We start from the raw sequence: 17,283 nt of genomic DNA on the forward strand, positions 1-17,283 counted from the left end.
ACTATTATTTTCTATTGTTTTAGCTACCTGGAGTGTGACTCGGGGTTACTGCTTTCAGCATCATTGTAGGATACCAAAGCCAATTTTTGATATATAAATTTATATATATAAATATATTATAATATATATATATATATAATTATATATATATATATATATATATATATATATATAATCATAATTATAATTTAATATATAATTTTATTTTAACTTATATAAAGATGTAAAAGGAAAATGTTCCAAAACAAAAAACATAAACATTGTCATGGTTTGTTTAGACATAATTTACTGTCTCTGTACTTTATTTGTGGATGCCAGTTTGGGCGGATTTTTAGGACGACTTTACAGTTTCATGCCCTTTTTTATGTCATGGATTGTTTATACTTAAAAAATGAATTTATTAATTCCAAGTAGTGTTAGCCATACCTTGTACCAATCTAGCACAAATTTTTGTAATAGGTGAGGGACACCTAGCAAACAGAACTTTGCAATAGGTGAGGGACAACTCCAAACATACTGAAAAACAGGTTTAAGGTTTACAAACAATTTAAAAAATTCTTGGAGAAAAATATTGCTAACAATTGTTTTGGTTGGTATGGATTAAATAAATGTGAAAGTTGAACTGAATAATGCTACAAAATGGCACACTACAGTAATATTTGCCTGGTCATTTCCCATTTTACAGCATTTTCCAACTCTGGCTATACAAAGGGAAGCACTTTCTTGAATCAGTAGCTATCAAAATATATCTACACTCAAATGTCTGGGACTTTATTTGTTTAAATGTATGCATTTCAACAGAACTATAAAATTCTCTGGAGAATTTCCTCATTAAATCGTCATAAAATGACAGGATAAAATGCCATGACTCCCACCAAAAAGCTAATGGCATGTAACAATAAATAAATAAAAGTCCTCCCTAGGATACTGTACAGAATAACATTTTTAAAAACAACTAAAAGATTTCAGAGCAGGGATAAATCCCATTCTAGAATGTAAAAGATTATAGCAGTTATATAACCTATTTAGAACTTATAGAACTTTAACATTAAAGTGAAGTTTTACAATATCTCTCATTTTGAGGTGAGAAAATCAACACATGGTAAAAACTAAACTGTCATTAGTTTAAACTGTCCCTTATTCTATTTAGAATAATAAAAATGTACTGAATTAGATATACTTATATATTATTTCATCTACAGAGAGGCACGTAGCCGTAAGAATTAGGCGCAGGGCCTGCATGACCAGGTGCTAGGCCTAGCCCAGAGCTTTTAAGGGGTTAAGAAAAAAGGTAGTGTGGCTAGAGGGGGCTGGGCTAGTATGCAACGTGGGGTAGGAGGAGATTAGGAATGGGAGATGTTAAAATGGCTGGATGATAGTGAGGGGCCCTCTTTTGGAAAGGAAAAGTTTCCCACCCACCCTCCCTCTTATGTTTAGGTAGAGTTGAGAGGTGGGTTCGTTTTAGCGGTTGGGGTCTTGGAAGGCAGGGATTCAGTGTATTAGAAAAGTGGTGGATTTTGGCAGGGGAGATCCCCTTTGGTGGGGTCTCCCCCTTTATGGGGAACGGATGATTATGGCTCCTGAAGGCAGTGCTGGGCAGCTAGGGGCCAAGGTGGAGATGTTGGAAGAGTTCAATTCTTGTTGGGTGGGATTTTGCCTTCTGAGACCTGCAGCTTGGTTGTTTTGGTGGATAATTGGAAGTTTAATAACATTATGGATACTGTTGTAATGGTTATGTATTATTAAAAGGGGAATTAAGTTGTTTGTTCATTAAGCTATATTCAATGTAATATGTTAACATTATATATTCCTGTTTTAATAATAATTATATTAATAATGGAGTGTTGTGTTAAATATGTTAATGTATGCTTATCAAAGTGTAAAATGTAATTTCATTTGGCATTTAATTTATTTGGATATTTGTTTGTTAATTATTTGGGAATTTAACTTTATTTAATGGTGTTTTAAATAAACGGCTGCTCGCCAGCCAATTTAAAATCCAAGATTTTGTGCTGGAATATTTATGGCGGGGAGTGGCTGGTAAGCAGGGGGATATTTGGTAGTAGGTGGTAGTTATTATAATGGTGTTTATAAGAGATGGGCTAGAAGGTCCAAGCTACCCTGGTCATGCATATCTCCTAAAGATAAGTCCCTAACCTTGTCCAGGAAATAAACACTTAACCTAAACCCTTAGCAATTAACCCTCAGCTTCTTTAACTCTTTATTTAATACTTACAGCTTAACCTAATACTGACATTTAACTTTGTCCCTTCCTCTATCTTCAACACCTTAAGGAGATGGTAGCTGTAGCTGCATTTGATCAGAAAAGTAATTAGACAGCTGTGTTCTGCATTTCTAAAAATCAGTAATGTATTCACCTTCTCTAAAATATCAAAACTGCACACTATGGCTTTCACTGTGTTTACAGCCTCTAAATGTACTATTTTTCTATGAATGGTGCAGTTCTGTTTGAGGACCAGGGTCTTTTAGGACCAGGGTGTTTAGAGCCAGGGTCTTAGTCAGGAGCTTGGCTTGGCGAGACACAGACAGGGGTTTGTGTCAGTGCAGCTTAACCTGGAGAGACACAGACAGGGGTCTGTGCGGGCTCAGCTTGCCTTGGAGAGACACAGACAGGGGTTTGTGTCAGTGCAGCTCTTTTTGGAGAGACACAGCCAGGTGGACTGTGTAAGAGAGAGCTCTGTTTGGAGACACAGACAGCCGGTCTGTAAGGGAGCTTGGCTGAGAGACTCAGAAAGTCGGTCTGGGTGAGTGAGCTGAAAAGTGAGCAGAAGGTTGCTGAAAGCTTGGTTTTGAGCTGACAGGGAGAAGCCCTCCAGCTGATAGACAGGGACGTCTGATGTATAGTAAGTGCCGGACAGGCAAGGTTTTCTTTTGCTATTTTTGTTATTTTTATTTTATTTTAAATGTTCATGAAATACAATGTACTGCTTTTTAGTCATATAAATCCAATGTATTGCATTCAATACAGTTATTGTGTATTGAATGCAATACAAATGGATTTTGAATTTCCAGCCCTGCCCGGCCGGCAACGTACACATGCATCAAAGTTACTGGGAACTCCCCCGGTGACTCATTGTGTGCAGAAGACGCCAGAGGATGAAGAAAGAAGACAGGGATCGCGGCGATGTATGACGCGGGCGGATCAGGTACATACTCTTATCATCTCTCGTCTGGACTACTGTAACCTATCCTCCTCTCTGGTATTCCACTAACCCGACTCTCTCCTCTACAATCTATCATGAATGCTGCAGCCAGACTCATCCATCTTTCTCACCGCTCCTGTTCTGCTGCATCACTTTGTAGTTCTCTCCATTGGCTTCCATTTCACCTTAGAATCAAATTCAAGCTCCTGTGCTTTGCCTTCAAATCCTCACACAGTTATTGTCCCACTTACATTTCTGACCTGGTAAAAAAATACTCCCCCTGCCGCTCTCTCCGCTCCTCCAATGACCTACTAATGACTTCCTCACTCATAACCTCATCACACGCACGGATACAAGACTTCTCTAGAGCTGCCCCAACTCTCTGGAATGGTCTTTCTCATCCTATTCGGTTTGCTCCTACTTTCTACTCATTTAAAAGAGCGCTCAAAACCCATTTTTTCAAACTTGCCTACCCATCTTCTATCTTTTGAAACCATCACTACTTCCCACCACTTCATATCTCCCATCCTATTGTTTGTGAAATTCCCCCACCTACTAGATTGTAAGCTCCTCGGGGCAGGGTCCTCTCCTCCTGTATCACTGTCTGTATTAGTCTGTCATTTGCAATCCTTATTTAATGTACAGCGCTGTGAAATATGTTGGCACTATATAAATCCTGTTTATTAATAAAAAACATAATAATCAGGTAAGGTTGTATTTACTATTACTTCCTATAGGTTTACCTACCCCGAGTGTGACTCCGGGTTACCGCTTTCAGCAACTTTTTTTATACCCCGAGTCACACTCCTGGTTACCGCTAGGTAGGTTAAGACAGTTTAGAACAGTTTACTGAAAGCTGTTAAAAAAGAACTATTATTATTTACAGGTGGAAAGCCATTGATCCCTCCACGATCCTAGTCAAGTTGGTCCCATGCCTTCCTGTCTTCTTCGTCCTGGAGCAGACTGCTACCCATTTATATAAAGTAAAAAATGTGATGATAGGTCCAACACTGGGCTAGGGGTATCAGGCACCACGCCGGGGGGCATTACTAGGATAGTGATCCACATGGGCACTTGGAGCAGAGCAATAATGTGGTGTACTGCTGCACTCATTAGGAATGGTCATATTGTGCTGACATCTGAATGGTCTTTAAAGGCTATTGTGAAATATGACCTAATTAATCTCTTTATATATAGTGGACACATGTTTCATAGCCCTTGTACCAACTGTGCCTGTGTTTTACAGAAACATATAAATGGCAGGAAAAGGATTATTAAGCACAACTAAGCCACTGACACAGAGTTTAGACATACCCTGTTTCCCCGATTATAAGGCACTCTCTTATATTTTTTGAAATGCCAAAATATGCCCTGGGTCTTATTTTCAGGGGATGTCTTATTTTTCCATGAAGAAGACTACAGTACACATTTATTGTTAAAAGTCACTCATGATCACTCATGTTCCATTGATTGTCCCCTTCTGACCACTCATGTGCTGTTCATATTCCCCTTCTGATCACTCATGTGCCGTTCAAATTCCCCTTCTGATCACTCTATGCCAATGATTGTCCCCTTCTGATCACTCTATGCAATGACTGTCCCCTTCTGATCACTCTATGCCATTGATTATCCCCTTCTGATCACTCTATGCCATTGACTGTCCCCTTCTGATCACTCTATGCAATGATTGTCCCCTTCTGATCACTATGAAATGATTGTACCCTTCTGATCACTATGAAATGATTGTCCCCTTCTGATCATTCTATTCCATTGACTCCATTGTCCCCTTCTGATCACTTACCCGTAATTAAGTGCAGGGATCTCCGTTAGTGCAGGGATCAGCAGCTTGCTTCCTTGTTCAGAATCGTGTGCAAGCTTTTTACTTTCAGTTTGGCTCAGGAATAGACACGCCCTGCAGCCAGCATCAGAGACACACACGCTGCAGCCAGCATAAAGGACACACACGCAGGATCAGATATCTGGAGCTGTCTTATAAACGGGTGAGTGTCTTATTTTAATTATTTTTTTAAAAATCGGGGGTGGCTTACTTAATGGGGATGTCCTAAAATCGGGGAAACACGGTAGAGGTAACACTTTGGGCCTGATTTATTAAGGGTCTCCAAGCCTGGAGAGAATACTCTTTCATCAATGAAACTGGGTGATCCAGCAAACCTGAAATAGATTTGGTCCAGAATTCAAAACAGCTAGCAAATATCAAATGACATTAAAGAAATCTATTACAGGTTTGCTGGATCACCCAGCTTCACTGATGAAAATGTATCCTCTCCATCCTTGGAGAGCTTTAATAAATCAGGCCATTTGTCTGAAGTTACCTAAAGGAACCCGTGATTAGTTGGGAGCTAAACATTATGTAGCAGTTATGGAGATATTAAACACTTTGGTCAGGACTAAGCAATGTAAAGAGTACACTGATCAGAAATATTTAACTTGCAACCTATGGACCATAGCAATGTAACATAAGTATATCTAAAGAATTCCACAGTTGAGAACCTCAGTTTACAAGAATGTGCTACCCAGCACAAGGTCCAGATCAAATAAAGACCCCCAGAGGAATCAATAAGCCAATGATAGTGTATATTGTTATACAAAATTGACATAAAAAAACAGGTGTAACTGCAGATCACATGAAGCTGGTAAGCCCCAAGTCAGACAGCATGTTTTTGGAAGCTCTGCCCAACATATTTGGCCTCATCAGGTGTCATAAGAATGCTGTGAAGCAAATCTAAACCAGGGGTGCTGCAGCCACAATGCAGAGTACTAACCACTGTGTGATAAGATGAGCTAGGTAAGTGTTAAACCTACAGTCTTCTGATCCTTAGTCAGCCATGTTATCCTTTTCGTAATTGGCCTTGTACTTGTATAATTTTGCTGTGACCAGGACTGTGTGCCATTATTTTCTTAGGAGTTTTTTGCGCTCCTTGGTAAGATGTAGTGGGGTTTTTTTTAGCACAAGTGTGTATTTTCATATTGTAAAATAACTAGAATAAAGAAATGTGTGGATGTTGCTGACCTACAGTTGCCTTAATACTAGCATTCAAGATATGTCATAACATATCTTGTCATAACAAATTATATTGCAACAGTTTAATTTTCAAAGAAAGCGGTACCTTTATATTATTAGGAAAACATAGTTCTTGGGATCAAGGTCTGCCCGGGAAGAGTATCCTCAGAGAATTATGTCATCAGTTTGCTGTAGGCAGCAGAAAAACATTTCCTCAGTGATCACAAACTTTCTTACTGCTTATAATGTGAAAAAGAAGCAGGGGGCTAATCTGTGTAATACAACATCTGTACACACAGCCAAGAACATAAAGACTACTGTGCGGTAACCAGGATTTGCATGACTGCAATACCCCTGGGCCAGTATCTTGGTCCAAGACATAGTTACTGACTCAGTATGATGTCTAAGCAGTAATGGGACTTGCCTTCTAAAAGATCATCATTATCAGGGAAAGTTATGTCAGTAAAATGTTTCACTTGGTGCAGCCCCTGTTAACATTTATTGTAGGTCTAGTTTAGGGTAAGACTATAATGGGAAAACTTGGGTGACCCAGCAAATCCCGAAATAGATCGAAAGGTAATTTGCTATTATCCATCCTGAACCAGAATTACTGCAGGTTTGCTGGATCACCCATAATAGTCAATCTTGCAAGATACCTGTACAAGGTTCAGCTTGTGTGGGACCACGTCACCCTGCGAGTTGATGGACATCTCCTACCTTGTTTCATGTCAAAGACATTTTTTTTAAGATTGCTTTTAAAATTAATTGATTGTTTACTTTCCCATTGGTAGACATGTTTTTAAAACAGTTTAACACTTGTCTGCAGATCTGTAGTCTCTTTACTTTTTTTATAGCTATGTACAGTGAAGGAAAGAAGTATTTGATCCCCTACTGATTTTGTACGTTTGCCCTCTGACAAAAAAATGACCAGTCTTTAATTGTAATGGTAGGTTTATTGTAGGTGTGAAAAACAGAATAGCAACGCAGCTGCTTAAAAGTCAGACCTTGATGTGCATTGTAATGAGTGAAATAAGTATTTGATCCCCTATCAACCAGTCTGGAGACTGGCTAGGCCACTCCAGGACCTTCATGTGCTTCTTCTTGAGCCACTCCTTTGTTGCCTTGGCTGTGTGTTTTGGGTCATTGTCATGCTGGAATACCCATCCATGACCCATTTTCAATGCCCTGGCATTGGAGGGAAAGAGGTGTTCACCCAAGATTTGACAGTACATTGCCCCGTCCATTGTCCCTTCGATGCGGTGAAGGTGTCCTGTCCCTTTAGCAGAAAAACACCCCCAAAGCATATTGTGTCCACCTCCATGTTTGACGGTAGTTTGATGGTGTTCTTGGGGTCATAGACAGCATTCCTCCTCCAAACACGGCAAGTTGAGTTGATGCCAAAGAGCTCAATTTTGGTCTCATCTGACCACAACACTTTCTCATAGTTCTCCTCTGGATCATTCAGATGTTCATTGGCAAACTGCAGACGGGCCTGTACATGTGCTGTCTTGAGGACCTTGCGGGCTCTGCAAGATTTCAGGCCTTCACCCATAATAGTCAATCTTCTCCAGTCTTGGAGAATTTTAATAAATCCGGACCATTGTGGTAAATTGTACCTGTGCTTTAAAAACAGTTTATTGAAAAGGTAATCTCCAAATAATGAACTTTCATCTCCAATAACCTGGTTTATTTAGAGATTAGCTTCTACTTATATTGTTCTCCCCAGAAATGTTTTAAGCTAGATGGTAAGAAGCTGTAGGTGGGTGCTGAAAAAGTTGGCAGGGTAACACATGACAAATTTAGTTTTCCCAGTTGTTGTTGCCATAGGAATCCAGTAACTCCTATAATTGTCAGCTTTCTACCACTCCATATACGTTACTCCAATTTTCTAATGCCCACCCCTTTAGTGTTTTTCCATCATCTTTGAAATATGTCCCAACTGTCCAGTGCCCCTGTACTGTGACCCAACTTTTCAGTAACCCCTAAAAAAAACCCAGTGGTAACTGAACAGTGTCAGGTGGTGCCCACAGCTGAAAAGGGCTGTGGAGAACACTGACCTAATTCCAGTTGCATAATAGTGTCATGGGTATGAAAGCCCAACTAAATTGTAAAAAAATTAAAAAAAAATGTCAAAAAAAGTCGTGAAATAATTAATATGTTGAAAAAAAACTATATTCACATGCTCTATGAGTTATATTGAGACTTTGCAAGATACCTGTACAAAGTTCAGCTTGTGTGGGACCATGTCACCCTAGGAGTTGATGGGCACCTCCTACCTTGTTTCATGTTAAAGACATTTTTGTTAAGATTGCTTTGATATTATTCCAACCATGGCTTGTAATAACAAAGCCTCTGGGTTTAATGCAGAACATTACATTCTGATTTTTGGCAAAGAGCTGGAGATTTCCACTAGAGTAGCTCCTTGATGCCTCAGATCAAATGCTTTTTACTCACTCATTCTGACAAGTTAATTATTTTGAGACTCCGTACATAAATATTCAAAATTTTATGGAAAGTCATGTGACACTTGCTGACACAAGGGTGGTATTCCACACATAAGCAGTGTCTTGGGGAAACATAGGGCAAAGTTTCCTGTGTGTAATTGTGTAATGACAAAGAAAACACATGTTATAAATAAAATTAATTGATTGTTTACTTTCCCATTGGTAGACATGTTTTTAAAACAATTTAATACTTGTTGTACACTAATCTGCAGATCAGTAGTCATTTTACTTTTTTTATAGCTTTGTACAGTGAGGGAAAGAAGTATTTAATCCCCTGCTGATTTTGTGTGTTTGCCCTTTGACAAAGAAATGACCAGTCTATAATTGTAATGGTAGGTACCTTCAAAACCCAGTGCTCAAAAGCCAGAGCTTGATGTGCATTGTAATAAGTGAAATAAGTATTTGATCCCCTATCAACCAGTCTGGAGACTGGTTAGGCCACTCCAGTACCTTCATGTGCTTCTTCTTGAGCCACTCCTTTGTTGCCTTGGCCGTGTGTTTTGGGTCATTGTCATGCTGGAATACCCATTTACAATCCATTTTCAATGCCCTGGCTGAGGGAAGGAGGTGCTCACCCAAGATTTGACAGTACATGGCCCCGTCTATTGTCCCTTCGATGCGGTGAAGGTGTCCTGTCCTTTTAGAGGGTGGTTTGATGGTGTTCTTTGGGTCATAGGCAGCATTCCTCCTCCTTCAAACACAGCAAGTTGAGTTAATGCCAAGGAGCTCAATTTTGGCCTCATCTGACCACAACACTTTCACCCAGTTCTCATCTGGATCATTCAGATGTTTATTGGCAAACTGCAGACGGGCCTGTACATGTGCTATCTTGAGCAGGGGGACCTTGTGGGCTCTGCAAGATTTCAGGCCTTCACGGCACAGTGTGTTACCAATTGTTTTCTTGGTGACTATAGTCCCAGCTGCCCTGAGACATTGACAAGTTCCCCATGTGCAGTTCTGGGTATCTTCGTCACTGTTCTCCTGATCATTGCAGCTCCACAAGGGGAGATCTTGCATGGCGCCCCAGACCGAGGGAGATTGACAGTTATTTTGTGTTTTTTCCATTTGCAAATTATCGGGCCAGCTGATAATCGTCACCTTCTCACCAAACTGGTTGGCGATAGTCTTGTAGCCCAGTCCAGCCTTGTGTAGGTCTACAATCTTTTCCCTGACATCCTTGGACAGCTCTTGGATCACAGCTAAGGTGATGTTTACTATACGAGTTAGAAAAAGTGCACAGGGATAGGTGTGTAGGGCAAGGTAGAGAAACATGATGAAAAATTTGAAAATTTTTTTTTTCGCGCTAAGATAGCAGGGTCAGATTGAGACTGGGAAAGGTCTTTTGTTTTCATTTACACTCAATGTTCTCTAATATCCATACATGCAACAATTCGCACCAGCAACAACCCTCAAACCCTCATATAAACATATTACAAGTTGGGCAAAACCTGTTGCAAATCCAGCTGTCCATGCCCAAGAAAAGAAGCCTTTATTGGCATAATCTCTAAAAATATTGGCAGTATATCATTTAGAGGTATTCAGACTGTAGATGTCAAATTCAAACCGGCTATTCTGGTCATTTTTTAAAATAAATGACCCCTGATAATATTAAACTGCTCCTCACATTATTTCTTTTAAATGCCAGAAATGCCTGTTGATCAGATAAACAAGTGACTAGTAAGTAGAAGAAAAGAAAGAAACATACACAAAATGTTAAGAAAACCTGCATGTCAAACATGGTAAATTCATCAACCATAAAATAAATATGTATTGATACTTCCCAAAAGGCTACAACATTAGCACCTTATTATTGGCACATAAATCAAATATTTTAGCTTCATATTCTGTTTTAATCATTTAGGTTTGGCTCATCCATGTTTGCAAGCCTTAGATTGAGTGCCCAGATCCATTTGATTGAGTCTACATCCACCTAAGATACAGCAGATGTCGCTGGTAGAGGAAAGTATGAATTTCGACTCACATTTCTCATTGTTCTATATTCCTTTAGGCTCCATTTAGAGAGGCACATTGATGTAGCAGGAAATTACAGGGGACCAAGATAGGAACTACACCAGGGCATTTGCTGGAGGCATATCTACACCAGGGCATTTGCTGGAGGCATATTTTTAAGCGTTAACGATAACGGTGCTTGCAACATTTATAAAAATTCAAGCGCAGGATTAGCTTAGTTTATCGTGGGTAAACACAGGTATACACGTCCATTGATTTCAATGGGGGCGTTTTCCCACATTTTTCAGTGTTTATATATGTTTGAAACGTAAATGTGGGAAAACGTGGGAAAATGCAGCATAGAGGTTTTCCAGTGTTTTTTAGTGGTTTAAAGGCAAACTTTAAAACACTAGTAAAAGTGCATGCAAATGCATAGAAATGCGGTAGGAATGTGTACATGCGTTTAAAGCCTTCTGTGTAGACCCAGCCTAAGGGAACCAACAAAGCTTTATGGTAAAATGATAGAAGGAAAAGTGGGATGAATCAGAAAAGGAGTGCTAATCATATAAATCACTCTACATTGCCCATCAGTGAAATACATCTATCTACAACTTTCTCATAGAAGAAGTTGAGGAGAGCAGGATACTCCTGGGTAATAATCCCTATTGTTTTCTGAATGCAAAGGTCATATTCTACTTAAAAGGGTTATACAACAGAATAAACAATTTAGGTTATCTTTGCTTTTCATTCATTTTAAACAAGGTATAGCTATAGCTAGTCACATACAATCTATGTAATTGTATAAGGGTAAATTATTTAATACAACATATTTAGCCTAAAATTTGGAATATGACTGAGAAATGTTTCTCCGAAACGTATGCTCACTATGGGTAATAATCCCTATTGTTTTCTGAATGCAAAGGTCATATTCTACTTAAAAGGGTTATACAACAGAATAAACAATTTAGGTTATCTTTGCTTTTCATTCATTTTAAACAAGGTATAGCTATAGCTAGTCACATACAATCTATGTAATTGTATAAGGGTAAATTATTTAATACAACATATTTAGCCTAAAATTTGGAATATGACTGAGAAATGTTTCTCCGAAACGTATGCTCACTATACAAACCCATTAAAAGTTCTTCTAGATTTATTTCACACACTTTTATCAAACACTTTCTTCTTCCAAGCATTAGATGACAATTACACTTATTTAAAGCTGGCTTTCTCCGGCTATTTTAAACATCATGATGGGTAGGGGAAGCTGCCAAGTCGCACAGACTTTTAGACAGTAAATTAACTAACACCTTGTGAATTAGGGAAAAATACACAATAAATGGAGCTTTCCAAAATAATTTGCCAAGCAGTTTCCCCTGCTAAACGCCCTGGATTTCTGAGCACAGGGAGGAATGTTTTCTAAAACCCAGTTACCAACAGAATCAAAAGCCAGTACATCTATGCCAGATATGTAAATTTTAAAAAAGACCAAAAATGGTTTTTCGAAAATTGTTTCCTCCCTAAAATATGACCTAAAGTATGTAGTTCTGAACTTCCACTAATCCCCAATAAAGTGGTATTACAGTGAACGTTTATTGTTCCTGTGCCAGATCACAAGCACAATTAAATCCTATTTCAGAAGTATGCTTTGATTATAATTAATATATCATCACAGGCTGAATGAAAAGTTAAACCATGTAGGCTTAGGCTTAGCTTGCTTTATTATTCTGTAAAACCAGGCAGCATAAAGAGGAAACCTTTTGTAATTTTAATGCAGTGAGATCCCAGGAGTTTATAACCTTTAGGGTAAGGTAGAGAATTAGGTTTTTAATTTAATCTGCCATACTGGATGTATAAATACTTACATCTTACAACACTTTTCATTTTTACATTTTCATTATTTGTAATAAATATTTACAGTTGCAAAAAAATTTAATTTAAATCTTGCTTTTATCACATCCGGTTTTCATGTAGCCATATTTCCTATTTATCCCTGAGTTTGCATGTTGCCACAGACGTCACATCATTTCTTTCTAGTTCTTCACAGCCCAGCATTATAATAAACAACACATCCCTATCATCCCTTTAAATCTACACCTACATCTCAATGTACAATCTTGGTACAGCTGGCGGTTGAAAATGGGTGTTGTTACTCTGGCCTGGCCAATCAAGATGGTTCAAAGACTCGAACCCGGAGGAAGATTAAGAGGTAAGATGTTGATGTTGGTGTTGAAGCCACAAGAGGTGATTTTATATCCTCCTTAAGAAGATACTACCTAAATAGGGCCACTGTGTATATTTAATTTCTCTTGTATAAAAACAGCTTTAATTTTTATCATTAACATATCTACACTGTTCACTTTGGGTGTTATAACATAATCTCTTTACACCAATTTTTTCACGAAAACAAAAACGGGTGCAGAACAGAAAAACCCACATTTGACCACAATGATTGCACTTTCCCAAAGGATCATTCAAGGAAGTTATACTACTGTAAATGAATGTAAAAATAGAGTTGAATCTGTTAAAAGGCTGCACCTGGACAACTAATGCCTGTCTGCAGATTTGCAGGATGTTAAGGGACTGCACTGTTTAGAGAAGATTATTATTTCCTTCTATGCCTTTTTACAGAGTCCAGAAACTTGAGACCGCAGACACTCATAATTTATAAAAGTGCACCTGTTGTCATAATACAGAGTACAATACTATCTTGTATGCTCAAACATGCATCCAATTATTTAAACTATCACAAAAAATGTCTGACACCATAGATAAATGTTCATTGCAATATTATTTCCATCATGGTAAGGAAAGATTATCTTCATACACTATTTCAGCACTGGAGGAGGCTTTCAATGATTCCACAATAGAATAAGGTAATCAAAGCCTCCCAATGCATAGGAATAGCTTGCAAAACAACTTCTGCATTGGCCAATCTGAAATGATGCAAAAAACATTCATTTAGATTATTTGGCTTCCCCCCAAAACTGACTTTAGACTGTATTGAAGACTTATGACTATGGTAGGGACATGAGATTGTGAGCCCCTTTTACAGACAACTAGTGGTATCACTATGGGCTTTGTAAAGAGCTGCATAATATGTCGGCTCTATATAAATTCTAGTTAATAATAATAATGATAATATTAATATTAAAGTCTCGACCATATGCAGGGGAGTTCATTTGTTCGTGGCAGACAGATATGCTGGGATCATACCCTGAACTGAGCATGCATGATTAACGACTGCAAACAGTAAGATAAATTAACTTTATTGCAGAGGACACATAGCATGTCCCTCCTGCCATAAAGAACCCGTCTGTCCAGAATTTTTTATTATTTAACTTTAGTGCCACTTTAACTGTGTCTTACTGCATATATACTATGTTGAAATGAGTATGAGAAAATTAATCATTTTAATTAGGATGAATTGGAGGTTACTTTAGAATGTGATGAATAAATTGAGCCTAGACCCAAGCCCTTCCATGATGGCAGTGGTGTGGTTCTTCACCTAAGATCATATGATTGATTGCCAAGTACTACAGAAGACTGAAAAGCAATATATGTAACAAGCCACTAGACATCAGAAAAAAGTAAAAGAAAAGCTCCTGAGGGTCTGTGTTTGGGGGGTGAGCTATGTTTTGGGCTGTTACAACCATTTTAGCTTTAAGATAAATTTTAGCACCAGATCAGTAAATGCTGCAAAACTTGAAGATCTAATAAACAGGGAAATCGTTTCCCAAAGAAAGTGGTCCGCTTAGGAACTGATGATTTTCATGAGTCCAGAAGGGGAAAAAGAGAATTAGGTTAAGGGAATTTACTATAAATCAACATGTAGAACAGAGTGTCCATCACAAGCAGTTCTGATCCAGTAGCAATAATTCACAATTAGTACTGACAGCTAACCTCTAGCATTGGTATTGACCTTTTTATCTATGACAGCCAGAGATAGAAGAATCTCTCTTTTAGAGTAGGTCTCCAACTAATATGGCACCAATGGGCCAGTGACAGACCCACATTTGATACCAATGCGGTCCCGTTTTGGAGTACCTCTCTTAGGAATCCATTCTCCAGTTGTTTCTTCCTAGAGGGCTCAGCTTCACTGAGAAAGTCTCCTTCTAGTGATGCATCATGCTGGCAGCGGAACAGGATGCCGACCTGCCCTGTTTGCCCTTGCCTCCTCTAGACATCCATGGTAAAGGCCACCCCAGGCTAAGTACCCCACACATTTAACCTGTTGTATTGCCTAGTGATTGGTTCCTACCTTGCTAAAGTAGATTTCCTCTCCTGTGACAGAGGGTACCCACCTTTCATTGCTGAAGGAGAACAGAACCTCGAACAATCCAAATAACCCAAAGTTATCTTCTTGCTTCCTAAAGGGACTTCTGTTCTAGAAGTGCGCTACACAGAATGATTTTGCAGAGGGCTGATACCTTTACCATTTTATATAACTTAAAATTTTGTACAATAAATATGATCCTCCATAGTGTCATCCGGAATATAGAAGAGAATCCCAAGACTATACAAGCAGTGAAAATGTTAGATCAGTGTGCTATCTGACATTATTCTCATGATGTGATGAATTTTAGCCAATATCTATCTCGTTTCAATATCTTGCCAAGAATTCCATTTAATCATAGTGTTATTCAAGACTAACTATACAATACTGCAAAAAAAGTCTCCTGATAATAAAAGGAGCCAGAAACAAGGGCGGACTAGTTTAATATGTTAAAATAATATAAATATTTTAAATTATTATTTGAAAAAAAGAAACAGAGTAGGTGATGTTTTATAAATTGTACAATGTCAACTTTACTACCAATAAAAAGATTCAAATTTAGGATTAAAACTGACATACTGAGATTGGATTACTAAAGGTGTTTAACTAATGACGTGCAGAGTTTGTAAAGTTTACAGGTATTATACAATATTATCTGTCTATGTGTAATGCAAGACAGACCAATCCAGTAATTACTATTGCTATGTATTCAGGGGCTGGCTTTATTGATGTCATCCAGGTTCCAAATAAAAGGTTTGCAAAGTCTTGCTTGTTTTGAGACCAAAGCAATGGTGGCATTCTGCAAAAAAAAAAAAACCCTTGTTAAATTAGAGAAATCAGTGGTTTCTCTACAGAGAACTGCCACACCCCTGCTAAGTCAAAAGTAATGCCTTACAATCAGCATAGCTTGTTACCGTAAAGCATATTCGTGAATAAAAGACACTCTGTGACATTAATGTCTTTACATGTAATACAGCAATCCTTAATGTGCCAACATAGTAATGGCCAAGCAATGCCACTCTGTAAAGTAATTCTAATAATAAATATTCTCTATATGCTGACACACATTAAAAATAGTCATCACTTAAGTCATCCAACCTACCTTGTGCACAATGAAATTCGGTAAACTTTCCATAGTACAGATTCATGGTACAGATAATCACTGCTTTATAAATATTCCCTAAAGTGTATAACCAACATTTTTCTTGGTCAGTTATCAGTAGATTAGGGGTTTATTAAGACCCCTTTCCAGTAGACAATAAACCCCTTAGACTGTTATCGGTGACTGTACCAAAATAAAGGGTCAATACCTATACCCATATAGAGGGTGAATCAACCCAGTGGCAACACAGACAGAAAATAAAAACCTGAAATAGGGTGTAACGTTATTAAAGATTAGTGAACTATAGGACATAATTATAAAGCAAATACAATGTTTTGGAACCATTTAATTTCAGGAAAAGTATCCCCAAAGGATTATATTAACATTTACCATATTTCATGCATCCTAATGACCTGTAAAAGCCTTACTTGTGTGGACACCCAAAAGCTCTTACAGTGCTTCTGGGTGCCATTATTATTAAACAGTATGTATATAGGGCCAACATATAACGCAGTGCTGTACATTTAATAGGGCTTGCAAATGACAGACAGATACAGACAGTGACACAAGAGGAGGAAAGGACCCTGCCCATCATAAACATGATAACAGCCCCAGCAGACTCTGAGCTCTCATTCAAGTTTCCCCTTCATTTCCCCCTTACATACAAAAATAGAAAGTGAGAATAAAAAGGTGCAATCATCACAGATAGTAATTAGATACAAAACCCAGAACAGGGGGTGGCTATGGCATGCAAGGAGGAAGGGCACCGTGCTAGTAGATTGACTGTTGACATTTTATTAGCAAATTCAAAGGCATATTGCCAATTAATAAATTATTGAGCAAGTATTCACATTAGAATTTAAATGACTTGATTCTTTTCTGTGCATTCACCTACAGCCTAAAGTTGCACATAACATTTAAATGGTATATCAGTACTATAAATCTGTACCATGGAAAGTTTACTGAATTTCATTGTGCACAAGTTAGGTTGGATGACTTAATTGGTGACTATTTTTGATGTGTCAGCATCTAAAAAACATCTGCTGTGTTTGCTAAATAGTAAATCTTTAAGTACTGGCAAATCATTTACAATATTCATAACAAATCTCTCAATGTAGGTTTGCACACTTTTAATAATTGTTGACTACACTTGCTCTTTATTCCCATTGCTGTAACCGGATAGAATGAGCTGGCACATTGTTTTTTTCTTTCACAGCATTGATAAAACACATGCAACTTTAATTGGACTAGTGACTTCATTCCAT

The sequence above is a fragment of the Pyxicephalus adspersus genome, chromosome 5 (assembly GCF_032062135.1).
Source record: "Pyxicephalus adspersus chromosome 5, UCB_Pads_2.0, whole genome shotgun sequence".
NCBI lineage: Eukaryota > Metazoa > Chordata > Amphibia > Anura > Pyxicephalidae > Pyxicephalus > Pyxicephalus adspersus.